This window comes from Uloborus diversus, chromosome 6 (genome assembly GCF_026930045.1).
Source record: "Uloborus diversus isolate 005 chromosome 6, Udiv.v.3.1, whole genome shotgun sequence".
NCBI classification, from domain to species: domain Eukaryota; kingdom Metazoa; phylum Arthropoda; class Arachnida; order Araneae; family Uloboridae; genus Uloborus; species Uloborus diversus.
In genome coordinates, this window is record NC_072736.1 from 24187492 (window position 1) to 24207118 (window position 19627).

Below are 19627 nucleotides of genomic sequence, written 5' to 3' on the forward strand. Positions count from 1 at the left end.
CCGATCGCATCCAATACTATGCTGTATTGGCATTCTGAATTAGAAAATTACTTTTAAAACAGACTTTTTGCAAGACATTTTGAATTTTAATACGTAGGTAGGATTAAAAAAAAGTCATTTTACAATAATTTATCGATCTATAATACACGATACTGAAATGTACGGCGTTTTTATCTTCTGCCGACATTAGCCGATCGCATCCGATACTGTGCTGTATTGGTATTCCGAATTAGAGAATTACCTTTAAAATAGTTTTCCTATTGGATGTTTGCTGCTTCTAATAAGTGGATAAAATTGAGAAAAATTATTCTGAAATAATTTAGGAATCTATTGTCCCCGATAAAGAAATGTATGGAGTTTCGCTTTTGCCGACATTAGCCGATTCCATTCGATATTGTGCTGTACCGTAAGGCTACGGCTGTACATCCAGCGCTCTCTGATGACGCATGCGCAGAGCCGGGAGTTCTCTCGCTCCGCTCCGTCGAAGGACGCCATTGCTGTGTTGTTATTAGCTTCATTAACTCGTTCTGTGGGTAAGTTTGAAATCGTTTTGTATATTGAATAGAATTGCAAATTTCTTTAAACTAGAATTTGAAATGTGTTATACTTTTTGCATTCACTTTTTGTTCAATACACATAGTGTTCTGAATACCCGAAAAACCTTCCAAATTTGCTTGTGCTGTGTTTGTGATTGTTTTATGATGTCAATAGCGTGGGGGGGGGGGGAGGCATTTCAATTAAAACTTTTTAGCATGTGCTATCCTTTATTATAAATTGTTCCTTTTCACGTTCTGAGAATCGAGCTATATTAACGTTATCGCTAACACTTACAAAAAAAAAAAAAGACGCCGAACTGTTTAGTTCTATATGTTACAGCTATTTTGCTTTGTTTTATATTTTCTTATCTTGCAGAGATTTCATATAGTACAGGGAAATTGCATTTTAGCTGTTTTCAAGCATCGAGCAAGATAAAAACATATAAAATATTCTTTTTTTTCCCTTGAAAATTCTTCCCGTGCTCTTGAAAAAATAAGTTAGAATATAGTTAGAATAATTGTCATTTACTGTCAAGTATAACGCTTATTTGTGAGGCAATATAAGTATTTAATTTATGTCAACAACCAGTTAATATATTTAACAATTCAGTTTTGAATCAGATATGTACCTACAATTTCTGAACATTTTGAGGCTTCGAGGAAAAAAGATGGAAACTTTGATTCTTTACAAACATTTTTTTTTTTTAAACAGTGATGTTTTGATGAAAATAATTTCATGAATTCACAAATATTTTCAATATTTCAAGTGCATATAACATATTACTTTTCAGGGAAATCCAAACTAGGGAAATGGATAGGTACCGTAGCAAAAGAGGGTTGTAGTAAGTTTATGCTCTCTGACGCTGTTTTTTTTTTCTGGTGCACTTAACAGTAGTTGGAACTTGACATCAGTTTAAGAAAGTAAAGGTTTTGAGTTATTAAAGTAAGCAGAAATAGTATCTTTATCTCTGTTGTGCTGTGTATTTTCTCTGTATTGCGATTCCAGCGGTTGTATACTAAATTGTTCAAAGTTGTATGTAATATTAAATATTTATTTGCAATTTATTTGTGATTTGTGCTTATCCAAGTTATTTGAGATAATTGCAATATAATGGCTGGAAGTGAAAAGATACTTAATTCTATAATAATTGCTTAAAATTGTATCTGTAAAAATTATCATAACCACAAAAGATTACATAATCTAAAAGGTTACTTATTACATCATCCTACTTGCTGGAGTAGTAATTGCTTGTTAGTATTTTAAATAAAAAGCATATATGCCTTCAAGATTTTGATGCCTAGAAAAATGCTCAACTAACTGCATAGATTTGAGGACTAACGAAATCCCTATAATAGCATATTATAGTGTATGTTGTTATTATATTTCCTTATTTTCAAAAACAAAATTTGAAATGTTTTAATATTTGTTATTTTATATCTAAATGTGAAAAAGATAATTTATAATTATAAAGAGTATTTTGATATTATGGCAAATATGAGTTTAATGTAAACTTCTCATTAACATCTTTCAGTAATTTGATTTGTTTGCATCTGTTAAAAAAATTGACTTTTTCGATTACATAATTTTTAATTTTGTCTCAAGAATTATAGTTCAAGGTTAGGAACTTAACTTTAATAAAAGTTTAAATAGTTGTACAAGACTTTCAGTTGTATGTTGCCATGGTTTGCTGGTATAGGTATATCTATATATGATATTTTTCATATTTATTTTTGGAACTAGGATAGAATGCACTGCAATTTGGTAAAAAATAAAATGCATACTTGAAACATAACAGTAATGTTTATTATTTAGGTTTGTTTAATTACTGCCTTTTTTAATATCTATGTGATTTTCCCTGCCAGAGTGTGCCGCCCGTATGACCTCTTGATCTTTTCAGCAGGGAATCCTCTCTCATCAGAATCTAGAGATGAATGATGCCTGTTTGTCCGCACAACAGAGGATCTTCGACCGTCTGGCTTCGAACCCGCAACCCTTTAGTCCACTTCACTGATCCATGATTTAGTAAGTTTGCTCAATAATAAAGCCAATTATAAAAAGTTTTTGTACCGCGATTTTTTAAATTTTCTGTCGAACCAGTGATAAAAACCTTCCAATTGGGAAAACATAAAATTAGAGCAATGACTAAAATGTACACATATTGTTAAAAAATAGACTCTTGTCCAATATTGAGAAAAATGTGTAGTCTTTACTTTTTTTTTTTTTGGTTTTTGGATACAATTTCACTTATAGCAGAATCTGTGCTAACATTTTTTTTTTGATAATTTACTTCTTGGTTGGCAATAATAAATTAAAATAGCTTTCTAATTTTTTAAAATAGAAAACATTTATCTGTTTTTGGAAATGTTAAAGCATTTCCATGTAACATAGTAAATTTATCTATGTTTAGAAAAATTATTAAGCTAAAACAACACATCTAAATTGATAATTTCTTTCCTGATACATGATTTGGGTCATTCCAAAGTTAATGCAACATTTAATGTCCAAGACTTGAAGTTGTAGGGTAGTTCTCAAAAGGTGAGAACAAAAACATTGCTTTTGAGCCATTTTTAAAATTTTGGAATTTGAAATCAATTTTGCTTTTATTGCATAGCATGTATACCTAGAACATCATACACAAACATAAAAAGACAGCAGGTATTTATGCAATTTAATAAATAGCAAATTTAATGATCGGTCTGTAGGTAACAGATTTTGGGCATATAGTTGTCCGGTAGGTAACAGATTTTGGACATCATCGTAATCAGGACTGTGGAGTCGGAGTCGGACTAATTTTGGGGTAAAGGAGTCGGAGTTGTTAGAAACCATGTCCACTCCGACTCCGGGGCTCTTTTTCTTTCATTTTCACTGACTCTCCTTTCATTTTTAAAAAACTGACTACCAATTGGTTCGATTACATGTATAAAAAGCTACTAATGAGAAAATAACTGCCATTATGGCAATCAGCTAGCTTGAGTGCTTACCGAACTTTCTGTAGCCGTCCCCTAGTTTTCTTGCCTTTTAACTTAACTAATAGCAACTGTCAGCAGACTGTTTTGTTGCCTAATATTGTCAAGTAATCACTTTCAAATAAAAATAGAAACAGTGTTTTGTTCAATCTCAGTTATAAAATAGTAAAAGGAACATAACAATTTAGTTAGATGAGGCCCGTAGCTCAGGTGGAAACTTTTGAGAGTGATCTGCAAACTCAGATAAGTTCTGGCGAAAATGCACAAATCCAAAAGATCCGATGAAATAATCGATTTTTTGTTCTTTATTAAGACTATTTCTATAAGCTTAGTTCTCACTAAAAAGTATGGAACAAAATAAGTGTACATCATTTCTTGGTTACAACACTCAATAATTACAGTTAATCTTAAAATCTTCATATGAAGGTTAATTCTAAAGCAGCCAATAAAATTTAAATTAAAAATTTAGCAAAGAAGAAATATAGGTATAGTAAAAGCTATTCATACACATTTGTACACCGCCGAATTTTGTGTAAAATTAGCTCCTGATGTATATGGGCCCTATATTTGTTGAAATTTTATTGATAAAGTGTAATTTAAAATATATCCGGGAAAATTTTCAGAATTGAAATAATTTTTTATAAACTCTGAAATTAACTTTGGAAGTCACCTACCAGATGGGTGTCACCCTGGCCAAACCACCCCCTCTAAAGAACTTTGCCTGGAAAAAAGCTTTTTTTCTCTCAAGTTACAGCTTTCAATAATTGAAAGCACATGATTTGATCAATATCTATTTGTTAAACATTAAAGGGGGGGGGGGAGAATTACAGCTAATCCTTTTCAATTTTTTTTAAAGGGATGTTTAAGTCATCTCACTTTTAAACTCGTAACTATTGGAAAATTTGAGTTTTAAATTGAATTTGAAAAAAACAAAATGCAAATTTTTCATAAAAAAGAATTAATATTTCAATCTCTGTTTAGAGGTTTTCCCCCTTCCCCTGAAGAAAAAAAGGGAATTGAAAAAGTACAATTAAAAAAAAAAAAATCAGGAGTCGGGAGTCGGGCGTTTCAAAATCCAGGAGTCAGGGTCGGGTCGGCCATTTTCCTTCCGACTCCGCAGCCCTGATCATAATGAAAGTTTCAGTTTTTGAACTTTTCCAATGAAAATTTTATCTATTTTTAAATTCTGCAATGAAAAATAGAGGATTTATGAAGTACATGAGTGACCTTATATACTGGTCTTAAAATAATAAAATTTTGTTATGGTTTTGTATAATCCGAAAAAAAAAACATCCATTTTGCCAGCACAGGTGATCAAGTCGCCAAAACCGCCGCTGTTGGCGAAAACCTGAATTCCTCTCTGGTAACCCTTTGCATATTGTACTCTGTGAGTTGTCGCCAATCGGGGTTTGCTTGGCGATTTTTGCCGCCTTTGTTTACTACTCGTTACATCATAACTTGAGTTTCTACTGTTATTTATGTAATGTTTAATGCATAACGTATTAATTGTTCAAAATAGCAATGGATTAAAGAAATTAACATTATAATAGCCTTTAGTTAGTAAGGTTACAAGACAGAAGAGCATATTATAATATTGAATAAATGGACAGAATTATAGGCATCTAGATCGTAATGCAATTTGGACATCTCACATATATGTTTAAGAAAAGTGATTTTACTTCAAAGATACTGCATAAAAACATATGAAAACACTTTATTGAGGATCAAAAAAACCTTTAAAACATATAAATCATATATTTAGTACTCAAATAATAGCATTGTCAAGATTGTAACTTTTGGACATACATGAAACTTCCAACTTCCTTCTTTTTTTAAAATTTTTTACACAATTAATAATCTGTCTTTAATTTTTTAATTTGTAGAAAATATTATCAAAAAAATATTCAGTTTGAGATTCATACCCTTAATTTTGTTTTGAAACGGTTGGAAATAATTAAAAAAAAATTTTTTTTGATGGTACATTTGCCCAGTTAACGTTTTGAAAGTCCAAAATTGTGCCTTTTAGCAATGAAAATATATTTTTAAGGGTATTTGAAGAGCATTTTTTCCATAATTTTAAATATAGTTAACAATTATTTCCATTTATCATTAATATTCCATAATTTTATTTTTCCATAATTCTTACCTCTATACAGTATTATTATTTAACTCAAAAATTTTTGAGTCAATTAAAATGAAAGTTATTTTGTGTTGAAGCTTCAAAGTTGAGGTCTGTGCTTGCTCCCCCTTTTGAGAACTGCCCTGAAACCTTTTCCCAAATTTTACTCCAAAGTTAAATGTAAACATTAAAAATGATAGGTCTGACATATTTTTCATTGATACATTACTAAAATTAAGTACATTTTTTACTTTTTGAATGGGGTTATTGAAATTGTGTCCTATAAAACAACCATATCCCAACAGCACTTTATTTTTAAACCTTTTTTTTTTCATGTAATTTTTTTAAAATATGTTTCTTTTTCTTTTCAACTCATTATTAACATATTATACTAACATGTTTTTAAAATAAAATTTTAAATTTATTTTCATTTTATGGAAGAAAATCTTTTGTCTCCTGTGGTACTGCCTCCTTACTTCTTTAATTATTATAATAAGAATGTGTTACTTAAATATTGTCAACGATAGCTATATACTCCTACAAGTTATTAATGTAAAGTAGCCATTTTTTTCGCATGTGCTATTTTGAAGAGTTCCAGGTGAGGAAAAAAGAACTTTAGACATATGTTTTTTTTTTATGTGTCCCCTGTGTTACTATTAAATTATAGAAAGATTTAATTATTTTATTGTTTAACCCATGTTAAAACTTTCAGGTTGAGTTTAAAAGAAAAAAAAAACATATACTTTTGCATTGTTTCCATTAATACAAGGGGAATTTTTAATACCATTTTGTCCCCTGTGTTACCTTGATCTTGGTAACACAGGAGACAACAAAGTAACATTGGGGACTTAATTGTTTCTAAGCTTGCTATGTAGTTAAATTTTAAAAGAAAAAACATATTTAGGTTGAAAGAATATGCAGTATTTTAAATTATATGAAAAATATGTCTGTTAAATATAATTAAGTTAAGAAATTGCAAATGTTTCTTTGGTTACAACCAAATTTTATCACAGATAGATAAACAAAACAAAGGAGGACTAAAAGGCACATTTTTCTTCTCTTAAATTCTATTTAGATTTCTGTTGTAAGAATTTTTATCTCTTTTGGAGTCATCATTACATAAGTTCAGTTTTGGTACTTGGAAAATATTTTTAATGAAAAAGAGCACTAGTTTTTTTTTTTTTTTTTTTTTTTTTTTTTTAATTTCAAGAAGGGTGTAGTGTTTAAAATAAGAAACAGGTTTTTACCTTAATGTTACTTTCTTAAAGACCTGCTTAACCTACAACAATGAGACTTTTAGTAAATTTGTCCTCTCTTTGTTGCAGAGGGCCAAGTATTTTCCTTTTTTCAAATCTGAATATTTTATATTTAATGTTAATTTGTAATGAATTGACTTATATATATATATATATATTTATTTCTAGTTCATATTAATTTTTTTTCCTGGTTATTGTCAATTTTAAACGAGTTTGTAATCGTAAGGCTGATGCATATGGTCACGAGAATTATGAATTAAAAGCAACAAGTTTTAAATTTAACATCTGAATATTTTCCTTTGCATTAAAATTACTTTGACAGCCTGAATTAATTTTGTACTGTGTACAAATTAAAACTTTCAATGTATTCAATAAAAGTATGTTTCTTTATCGATTATTGAACATTTAAATTTGTTCTCTATTTCGAAATTATTTTCTACATCTGATGACTTTTTCAAAAATTATTTTCCGCATCTATTTATTTCTGCATCTGGCAACTATTTTGAAGGCTTTTATATCATAGACTACTAGAAGCAATTATTTTAATAGCTGAAGTCAGTGGTAGCCCTGAGGAGATTTTGTTTTCATGAAAAATAGTGTTTATAGTAAAACTAGTACCAGATTGTCTTAGTAAATTCAACAATAGTGCATGATTAAGAACTTTTGATTGTGAAGTATCTTTATTTGAATGACAAAGAAAATAGATGACTTACTTTAATACTCATTGTATTTTGAACTTATTCAAGCCTAGAAATATGTTTTTATATTCTAAATATTATTTAGAATATAAAAAAATATTTCTATAAAATAATAATACAATTATTTTTAAAAATTAAAAGAATTAGCATCAAAGCCTCTAGAATTTCTTTTCCTTTTTGCTTGCAAAATACAACAATTAGAATTGTGAGCAAAAATGAGAAGTTTTATGGAATCTGATCTTAATTTAAGAAATGCATTGATCCTCAAAAATCTATACTCTGAACAGTAGTTTGATAGATCATTTTTGAAAGTAATAAAATTAACAATTTATGCAGAATAAACTACTTAATGATAAAATAGATTTTTTCTATTTTATTCAATCTAAATTTAATGGTGGTAAGCTAAATCTAAAATAAAAAATTTTTCAAAGTGATTTTCTTATACATTTAATCTGTATTGAATTTCTATCGCCTGTAAATTTTCTGCTGTAATTACCTAGCTTAGGTTTATACTACATAAATTTGTTTGATATTGAACCTATAAGTCTTCACTCTTTCTGTTTACAACAACAGAAGTACACAACCATTCAAAGAAAATCATTTATATCCGCAAATCAAGTTATGCGTAATTTTTTCATTTTGTAATTTAAAAATACTTGCTAAAATAATATGAGGGATAATGTATTTGTATAAGTTATTTTACAGTGTCTAATAATTGCAAGGGTAAATGGGGGCTACCACTAAAAGCCCACAGTGGTTCACGAGCAATCTTCATGTGATCTGCAAACGTTTTAGTTGATGGTGAACAGCATCATTTTTGTAGCTGAAATTAAATTTATCAAAGGAAACTTTTGGAATCATATGATTTCATCACACATAATTGTTGTAAAAAAAATATCTCCATTTCAACTTGTACCATTTGGGGAAAGGGAACAAGTTGAGAACTTTTCCCTCCCCCCAAGCCGAAAAGAAAGAAAAAAAAATGTAGGAATCTGTGAGAAATTTTTTGAAAATATAAATTTGCCAAAGTAAAGAGTCTTATCAAAGAGTAAGACATGATTTGGAAAATGTTTCGTTACTGTTATAATCAGCAGTGAAATAATTTTATAGTCTTTAATCATCTCCACTGGAGCAGCAAGAATTTTTACCTGATTGGGAGGGGAGGTCTATAGTCTTAATGTGTTTAATTTTATCTAATTGGTAGCAAATTGCTAACTCTACCGTTTCTACAGTAATAGAATTAGCAGTATATGTTGAAGCTAAGAACTCTGGGGAGAGTTTGATCTTCAAACCATTCTTGTTGCACCACTACTTATGTCAGATTAACTACCAATTAATTAGCAACACCCTCATTTTACACGGATTTCATTACACACAGTTTAAGATTTGACACCGTTATTTCATTATATATGGATGAGTTTTGATTTATGCTGATGCAACATTAAAATGCATAAAGTTTTTCAAACTTCTAAGATTGTAGATAACAAATGAAAACTGCATTTTGGCATGCTTATATATATTTGGCATGCTAAAAATGTCTCCAGTGGCTCATGCTCCCTTATATAATAAGGCCAGCTTGAGCCACTGGAGACATTTTTAGAGCTCTTTTCAGAGGTAATGTTATTAAACTCACACAATTCATAGCTCACTTGAAAAAAAGCTTTTAGAAGTGACAAATAAGAACAAAACCAACAACAATACCAACATTGATGATACTCGACCGAAAGCTTCCACATTTAAATTTTGAGCCATATTTTGACAGTAGATCTTTCTGATTTGTGTTTATAAAGGAAGATCCCATCATAGAAATGATGCAAGTGACCATGGATGTGCTCATGCCCCACAAAGGAAAAGCCCTGCATAGAAAAATGACTGCCAAAGGAATATCATAAACAGCTTTTATTCATATTCCCTAAGTTAATTCATATTTTCTTCATATCCATTGTGTATTTGTATTGGAATTAGTACATATTTTTTATCAATGAAACATAACCTAACCTATTTTAACATCACTGTTAAGTCTTCATTTACATTTCTGTGGAATGTAACCCCTGCAAAAAACGAGAGTCCATTGTATGTAGTTTACAATTTACATGTTGGTTATAAGTAGTAATCCTTACTATGTGCTTGCTTTGCACATTGCAGAGTTTTAAAAAAAGTGTAATTATATTTTAAGTGACTGCTTTTTTTCTCTCTCTCTCTTTAGCAAGTGTAAAAATTAAGTAGGATGCTGCGAATACAAATGCTATCAGCTGCAGAATTGGCAGATACTTGCTGGAGCTGTAGATTGGGATCATCGGTCTCACAGTATCCAATAAAGGACACTGAATGGTCGAAACGAAGACAAAAAAGCTGATAATATGTAAACACAATATATATGTATGTTTTAATGAAACATATTTATGTTATAAATAATATGTATGTTTTTTACATGTTACCTAGCTGATAATATGTAAAAAAAAAATGAATAAAAAAAATTTTCCCAATGAACTTGTAAATATATAAATTGTTCCAAAATATTAATTTAAGAAAAAAATAAGGATTTTGATTATATCATTTATGTGAACGAATGAGGGAACAAAAACATTTATGATGGAAATACTGTCAGTGGGAAGAACTATCATGCTTAAATCTGATCCTTACTCTTAACAATAATGAATCTTAATTTCCCACAATCTTAACATTTGGCGCAAAAAAAGTAATTTGCTGCTCATTAAAAATCATAAAAAATGAAAGATATTACTGTCAGTAATCTAATGATAAAATAAATGATAAACCGTCAATTTTCCTATAGTCTAGTTATTGTAGCCGTAAATTATATCGTTTTAAGACAGAAAGGTCGAGGGACCTTTGACCAGTGCGCTAGGAATAAAGCACAAACGCACAGTTCTGGGTTTTATACCTCTAGTGCAGTGTCAAAGTTTCATAGCTATGAGTACCACTTCTCAGTCAAGACGAAGTCCGTTTTTTGAAAAAAAAAAAAAAAAAAAAAAACGTCACACAGATTTCCATCCTTCAATTAAAAGAGGTACTTAAAAGAAACCCTTAAACTGGAAGGATGGAAGTCTGTATGCCGATTTTTTTTAAAGACTGAATTCTGTTTTAGCAGTATTGCTCAACACTGGCTAATAGCTACATATATGATCGGCCAGTGTCACCTGGCCCCATTGGCCAGTACTGGCTCGAGTATCGGCCAATGCTGCAATAGAGATTGCTACCCGGTATTGGCCAATTTAGTTCGGCCGGTACTGGCCAATGCTGGCATCAAGTATTGCCCAATATTGTTAAAAAGTCAACCGTTCGACGCTGGCCAACCCAACTTGAACCGATATTGGCCAAAACTCGCTCCGAGTATCTGCCAATACTGGGGAAAAATTACCGGCCAACATTAGCCAATATTGATTTGCCAGTATTGGCCAATACTGGCAACGAGTATTGCCCAATACTGGCAACGAGTATTGCCCAATACTGGCAACGAGTATTGCCCAATACTGTAAAAAAGTTAGCCGTTTTACGCTGGCCGACCCAACTTTACCCGATATTGGCCAATCTACCAAACACCGTGGTTATGACATTGGCCGATACTGCTGTGCTGCTGGGGTTGCTCTTTCAGAAGAATGACAGCTCGTCCAAGTAAGAAAACCAAGGTATTTTTATTTTTCATTGCAATTCAAAAATAAATGCAAATGTTATGCTGTGATACGCAAAAACACACAACAAAACTTCGAACAATTTTGAAAAACACTCTATGCTTAAGTATAATTTTAAACACATGTTAACTGCTATATTTTCCCCTTAAAGGTGCTATTGACAGCGAGTTAAAAGTGGTGTAAGTCACAAAACGCTACATTTTATATCTCAGGAAGTATAAGTCGTACTAATTTCAAACCTTTTGTGTTAGAATTGTTTTTCAATGGAGAGTATTTCCCTAAATATAAGTTAGGGAACATGGGGCCTGTATAAAAAGTTCAGTTTTGTATTTTTTGACTTATTTTTATTTTTACTTCAAACTTTCAATATCTTAACTCTGCATCTGATTTTGAACATTTTTGCAATTGAAAGCATATATCTAGGACTAACGGTTGCGAAAATAAAGGTCTTGAGGGTTAAAACAGAACACCCTGTATATTAGGGTGGTCCTTATTTATATGGGATTTTTTTTTTTTCGGAATTCAGCAAGTTTCACCCCTAGTTTTGTGACACTATAATAAAAAGTAATTTGTGCAAAATTTGAACTTGATTGGTTAATAATAACACGTGCCCCTAGGACATTGAACTTTAACACTTTTGATAATTTCCCCACAAATCTTCGGGTTTTGCTTCAGACACAGTTCATCGTTTCTCATAGATTAGCAAAATATTTTTACAGTGAGGTAGCACTAAAATTGATCTTTTTAATCACTTTATACCATCTAAGCATTTTACACTGAATAAGAATAAAATAATGCTTTAGAAGCTTTAATTTAATCGTGCGAATTTCTCAATGTATCTCGATTGGATGTATTTTTTTCCGATAGTCTTGGACGTTCTGTAAAATAAATTGCTTTTGCCACTCATATTTGGTAAATTGTTTGTGAAATTCTTCAATTAATTGTGCACCTCCTTCAGTTGTATCATTCACAACTTTCAGCATTTTAACGATCTCTCTTCCCTTTAAATAGCTTTTTTCATTTTGCCATAAAAGAGGATCAAGTATGAAAACATCTTTTGGTATTTGTAACTTAAACAATTTTATTGACTTGTAATTGATTCTATGAAGAGGAAAATCTTTACTAAGAAAGTATTCCAAATCATTCATCGTTATATGAAGCTTTTTATACAATCTTATCAGCAAGCATTTTTTTAAGTAGTATTTTCCTATCTTCAAAGTTAATTCCTTCATCCAGTACGGGCAAAGCTACTAGTTCATCCCCTAAATACCATAAATGAAGGTCAGGAATTTCCAATCGCTGCTTCTGCTGCATGTTTGTTATCATTTTGTACGCTGCTAGTTTTTTGGCACAATATATTATTTAAAGGAGCTTCGACTGGGTTGCTTCGGAAAACTATATCTTCATACAGCATTTAACTGCAAAACAGCATTAGAAGGGCTTTCTCCTCATGTAAGGTCAATTTAAATTGTTTCCTAAACATATACCTTTTCAAACAAATTCCTTTTGCCACCCATTTGGCTCAGGGATAAGCTCCAGGTTGCCAAAAACATATCTCTCTAGGAGGGTCTTCACAAAAAAATATTAGGAGAATTCTCTGTAATCTTAAAGGGAAAGTTCTTTCTTAATATAAGCTTTTTACGAACAATAATATATCATTGACTTCGTCTTTTAGAATTTAAGTGGTATGTGCACTTATGATTGAAATGTTATAAGTTCTGAATGATGGAGATCTTTTCACAAAATGCTTAATAATGGAATACTCAGGGCTCCCAACACATTTTAGCCATACAAAGGGGTAAGAGAGGCCCATTTTCAATCAAAAAGGGGACTGAAGAGGACCAGTTTGGATTAAAAGAGAACCTTGGGAGGACTATTCACAGTTAAGCCCAGGGAACCTCCAAACGGCAAATTAGCTGTCTACTGGCTAAATCCGTGAAGATAATTCGTTAATTAATCATAATAATTTTTAATGATACAATTCCTTATCACTTGTACAGCTGAACTTTTTATTCATTGAATAATATTATTTACAAACATTTGGATTGGGAGAGGGGGGGGGGGGACGACAAGCAAGCATGAAACTAACGATCTTTCAGAGTAATTTTTTTAATTAAAAATAACTTTTCTTCCAATTAATAGGTGAAAACTGGCTGATTATATAAATAATCAGTGTGACCGATGAATCAGTGCATCCTAGTTAAGACCTTTTAGATAGTTATTATCATGGGTGCAACTTTGGTCATGTGTTCAAGACGGAAAATATTTTCAGCCCATACCCCCCCGCCCGCATGCAGGCTTTAGGAAAAATTTATGTGTATAAATGTTGTAGATTTTAACAATGCAAGTTTTGGAATCTGTGTTTGATTTAAGTTTTAAGCCTTTAAATTGTAATATTTAAGCATTTTGACATCATAATTCCAAAAAATGTAACATCCGGAAGTAAGTGGGGGTGCGGGGGGGGGGGGGGGGGGAGGGGTCCGGGAGCTCTCCCTCAGAAATTTTTTCAAATTGAAGTCTAAAAGACGCTATGGTAGGCCATTTTGGTAAAGTTCTGGGAAAGGAGGGGTTCAGGGACTCTTACATCAATTATTTCAAACTGATAGTCCCAAAACCACAATTTTGGGCAGCCTTCAAAAATATTAAAAAAAAGGGGGGGGGGGCGCTCTGGGCTCTCCTCGAAATCGTACTTCATCTTTCATAACGTTTGTACGCTTTTGAATGCACTATGGAAAGGATGGAGTTCAGGAAATCTCCTTCAGCAATATTTCGAAATTGAAGTTCCAAAAACGCATTTTTAGACGATGATGGATTTATCCATCATCGTCTAAAAATTGCTTAATGTTAGGGGTAAAAGCGTTCGCAGCGCCCCACCATTAGTTTTTGCCGATCGTAAACATTTTCATTGTAGCAATAAAATCGCTTAAGACATAAGGTTTTCACTTTTACAACATAAATCAGTTCTGACCGGAATGTCTACATAAGGTAGCGCCAACAAACCAGAAAAGAAGGAAAGGTGGGGGAATGGTATGGCCGACTAATGATCATGAACTGGCACCATTCCCCCACACAGTCTTCATTTGAAAAAGAATTCTTTTATAAGATAGCAGGTGGTGAAATTAGCAATAAAACATCGCTTCAGTGAAGTAGATATATTTTTTAAACAGGGTATCCTTTCCAATATTCATTAATTAAAAAAATAAATAGGGGAACTGAATCCTAACCCTAGGCAAAGTTCCCGAATCACATCCCTCTTAAGGCACACAAAAATAGCCTAAAGTGGCGCTTTAAATTTTCCGCATCAAAACATTTTCGGAAGAAAACTCCCGAAACCCTTCCTCTATAGGTTCACCACAAATGTCCCAAATTTCAATTTTTAAGGCTTCAGTCTAAATTGTTTTGTAGGAATAGTACCCCTCTTACCTATAAATATGACTTATGACAGCCTAAAAGTTTTAATACTTTAATTTTAGAAACTTTTTGAAAGAACCTTCCTACACCCTTCCCCCTTAAGTCATCCAAAGATAGCCCAAAAAAAAGCTCTTAAAATTTCAGAAATGAAAATATTTCGGACTGGGGTGCGGAATACCCCCCCCCCCCTCTTAGTAAACGCAGTTTTATTTAAGATTTATTTTTCTATTGAGAGAGCAACTCCCCTCCCCACACGCCGAAGCCAATCCGAAGTTTTAAGACTTCAATTTCGAAAATGTTTCGAGAAAGACCCCTGAATTCCCGAACTCTTAACTCACTCAAAAATAGCCAAAATAGCATTTCAATACTTCAGCATGGAGAAATTTTCGGGGAGAGAGCCCCCCCCCCCCCCCCCCCCCCGAACTACTTCCCCTTGGACTTAAATTTGCGGTTTCGCCTTTTCATCACCGAAGATTTAAGAATTTAAATTCTAAAACTTAGTGAGAGAAAGCCTTCGAATTCAGTCTTCTTACGTCTTTTAAAGATTACCTAAAGCTGAGTTCTGAATGCTTCAGCTTTGAATATTTTTTTAGAAAGGGGAACCCCGAACCCCAAGACGGTCTAAAGTTGCGCTTTTATGTTACCCGTCTCGGAATTTCGCCTAAAGAGAGCCCCCTCCCTCCCTCTTGACATTGCCAAAGACAGCCTAAAAGTTTTAAGACTTCAATTACAAACACTTTTCGGGAGAGGTTCTCAAATGCCATCTCACTCAAGTCATTTAATTATAGCCTTAAATAGTTTTTAATACATCATCTACAAAACATTTTCATGTTAAAACACCAAAACCATCTCTCATAAGTTCACCAAAGATTGCCTAAATTAGTGTTTTTAAGACTCAGTTTTTGATTTTCTCTTAAACCTCCCCCTCCCCACTTTTACATCATTAAAGACAGCCTAAAACTTTTTGACTTTTAAAATTTTTAATTGTTTGCAGAGGAGAAATATCGAACCACTCCTAGCTTCAAAAATGGCTTTCAATTCAGTTTCTTGATATTTTATATCAGAACCCTTGAGTAACCCCCCCCCCCCCCTAGATTGTCCAAGATATCAACGTTTTAAGACCTCATCGTGGGTTAATTTGCAGACTGATTACCTTCTTTGCAAGAGCAGCGTTTTTTCGCAAACTCGTGCTGCCGTTATTTTTCTCTTTTCCTTTCTCTCCCCCCATATTTCCATTCTAGCGAGTGTTAGATTCAATGACATTGGAATTTAGTGATTCCTCAAGTCTTTAAAAAAAATGCAGGAACGGTTGCCCATCGGAGTTTCCAACCAGCTTGAAATTTTCCCTCAATTATTCCCAAAAATTCCCATTTTCATTGAAATCTTCAAAATCCCTGATAGTTTCCGTTTTCCCTGGTATGTGGACGCCCTTTGCTGTGGCGAAAACATTTCATCTTGTCAGCAATCACTCTCAATCGATGATTCAGATTCAACTCTTAAGACATTTTAAGAGCGTACATAATTTTCATTTATGCGTGTAAAATTTGCACACAAAAAAAAAAAAAAAACGCCCGGAAATGAAAAAAACGATAGGATGATCGAAAATAGCATGAGTAAAGGCTAAATTTTCAATTAGAGCCGATTATTTCGAAAAATCAGGGAGAATAGCGAGCAACTCCTCGGTCTGCAATGCAGTGAGTTGGAAATAAGAGTTATACCTAAAAAAAGTCAAACGGCGCGAGTCGAAAAGCCATTCCTCCAAAAGCACGTTGCAAACAAAACAAGAACATGACATGGCGGAAAACCGAGAGAATGTCGATGTAAATTCGTGCTTATGGATCGGTCCAGTAATTAACGCATATTTTTCAAACACTCAATTTTCTTTTTTAAGTAAAAACTGAAAGAAAGTCATCGAATTTCTTTCCGTCCTGACCTCCGTCTCGCAAATTTTGTCCAAGACGGAAATCCGTCCTGAGACGGGAGGTCTTGCACAGATGGTTATTATAGTAAACACCTTAGCAAGTAGCCATTTACAAAAAATTTCGTGTAACAAGTTGAAACAGAATTCGTTTTGATATAAGGTACACCTGCCCTCCCCCAGTTCCCTTGTTTTTAACATATTTCAAACCCTAATATGGTAGTTTATACAAACATGAGTTTGTGACCAAACACGTAATCCAGGAGGTAGTTTCTGGCTACCCTACTACCTAGCTCAAAAATATTTGAGGCTTGCAAATCATTCATTAGTATGCTAAGTATCCAAATCACTTCTTCATACGTATGTATTTAGTTGTTCTGACACCAAGGTGTTGCAACTGTCTTCAAGTACAGTAGAGTGACTTAATGGAATTGGCAATTTGCCGCAAAAAAGTATTGCAATGAGCACGATGTTTCATTATCCGGGGTAAAAATAAGACGAACCAACGGTGTAGTGCACTGAAATTTTTTTGTATTAAGCAGAATATTCTTTTATCCGATATTCCAAAAAGCGGGCTGGACTGTATGTATAAAAATCAGTAAGAAAGAAAGTATCTTATTAAAGTTGTCACTCCCAAAAATATGCAAATGCTGCTTAAGTGATAAATACACTAAATGTAAATTTGGGCCCCATTTATTGAATAACTTAATGTAATTAACAAATGCGCAAGTTCAGATTCATAGAGTTATATTTCCAAACTGAAAATGCTCATTATGAGTATTTTCAATAATAAATAAGGATACAAAGAAATACAAAAGTAATTCAGTTTTTAGTTTTTCAAAAATAAAATTAAATAATATCATCTGAGGTAGCACATGTCAAAATAGCTTCCAGTTTCCAAAAGTATGTATTAAAATAATTCCAAAATGCAAAGGGATTGCAATTTCGAACACGAGAATCAAATTTTAGCGAAGTACTTTCACTGCTGGCATGTTTTCCAAAAATAAATTTTATTCACTAAAACTCAACATAACTAAAATTAAACATGGAATATGCTAGTCTAAGGTAGCATATTTGAAAATAACATTCGATTGCCCAAAATATTAAAATATTTACAAGATGCAAAAAGATTGAAATCTCAAACATAATGAGCAATTTTTCGCGAAGTTCGAATAATTGCAATGTTACCATGAAGTAAGACAAAAACAACGTTAGAAGGCTTCTTCTAACGTTGTTTTTGTCTTACTTTACTGTTCAGCACAAAGGTATTTATTTATCTTAATGTTACCATGGTTCCAAAAATAAGAAAGTTTGTTATCTATTAAAATTAAACAAAATTTAAGCTAATCTATGGTGGCGTAAGACAAAATAACTTCTGACAGCCAAAAATATCGAAATATTTACAAGATGCAAAAAGATTGAAATCTCAAACAAGGCAAGCAATTTTCGGCAAAGTTCGAGTTGCCATGGTTCCGGAAAAAAAAAAAAGTAGTTGTCTATTGAAATTAAGCATAAATTAAGATACTTTAAGGTGGCGTATGTCAAAATAACTTCCAATTGCCAAAAATATCAAAATATTTACAAGATGCAGAAAGATTGAAATCTCAAACACAGCAAGCAAGTTTCGGAGAAAGTCCGAGTAAGTTTGATGTTGTCATGGTTCCAAAAAATAAAAAAAGTTTGTTATCTATTGAAATTACACATAAAATAAGCTAATCTAAGGTATTGTATGTTGAAATAACTTCTGATTGTCAAAAACATCAAAATATGAATAAGATGCAGAAAGATTGAACTCGCAAACACAGGAAGCAATTTTTCGTGATGCTAAATATCAAACACAAGCTCAGAAAATTGCACTGATGAAATATTCTTGAAAAATATTTAAACACACACACACAATTCAGTGATTTTCTACAGACTTCAAGTACAAAAAACTTTTACTGGTTTCAAGGTTTTAAAATTTTTTTAAGGTTTTCAAGCAATTGGATATGACATTTTTTTTCAAGCACTTTTCAAGGTTTATCAAGGTTTACGAGCCTTCGAGAAATATCGGTAGCAGTCTGCTTCAATTTGACGTCATAACTCCTTCCCCAAACCTCTTCATTTGCTAGATTCCCATGCTGCAGAGGTTGAAAGAGGAATAATGACAGTTGAGGGAGGAATAACAACATCAATCTGAAGTGAAATAATACCGGAAAGTCAGGTTCAAAAGAAAAAAGGCGCCGCGGCCACGAGTTTGGGTGTCACAGACATCAGCACACAGTAGCTTTTAACCTAATGAAAAATTTTAAAAATCTGGTTTTCAAGTAAAAACAATATAAAAGCGGACTAATCGGACCAAAATGTTAAAAAGCGGTCTAAAGCGGACTTAACCCTAAAAAACGGACTTTGGCGGGAAAAGCGGACCATTTGGGAGCACTGAATATAGGGTCTAGAACTAAGAAAGGCAAAAGCTTCTTTTAAGACACACTCTGCAGTACGATTTCAAGTGCATGATGATGGCAATCCAAATGTAATATATCACTGTTCAGTTTTTGCTCTGAAAAATTGCATGCACTATTTATGTGGCCGGTATTGCAAGCAGTCGTATCAAACACTACACCTTGAACAGTTAGCAATAAAGAGCAATCATCTAAGATATCATATACCACTGAAGAAATATCTCAGAAATTCTGAGTAGCTGTTCAACATTGGAACCTGAAGCTATCACGGTAAGCCTATCGGCGTTCTTTTTTTAGTTGCATCTGGATGTAGCTTTGTATCCCAGTGAATAACTACAAAATCTGAATTTAAATTCATGAAATTTGATTTTTCCTCGCAAAGATTTTCTCTTGCTCTCTTAAGGGATGTACGATTGATAACAAGGTCATTTTGATTTAAATTTATTGCATCTACATAGGCTGTTAACAAATGAACAGCATTATTTATCCATTCAATACGATTATGCCATAATTATCCATAAATTTGATGATAATAAAGGACTATGTGCTGAAATAGAAGAAAATTTGTTTAAAGTATAGATTGTTACATTATACCAATCTGGAATTTTTTGAAATTTATATTTTAGATATG

At 32.4% G+C, this 19627-nt stretch overlaps 1 long non-coding RNA gene across 1 annotated transcript; it reads left to right on the forward strand.

Moving 5' to 3' along the window:
- The first annotated feature begins 392 nt into the window (after positions 1-392).
- LOC129223849 (uncharacterized) lies at positions 393-10052 on the forward strand. Its single transcript, XR_008580660.1, has 3 exons — positions 393-533; positions 2435-2559; positions 9783-10052. It is a non-coding gene; the product is annotated as an uncharacterized LOC129223849 (long non-coding RNA).
- The last annotated feature ends 9575 nt before the right edge of the window (positions 10053-19627 follow it).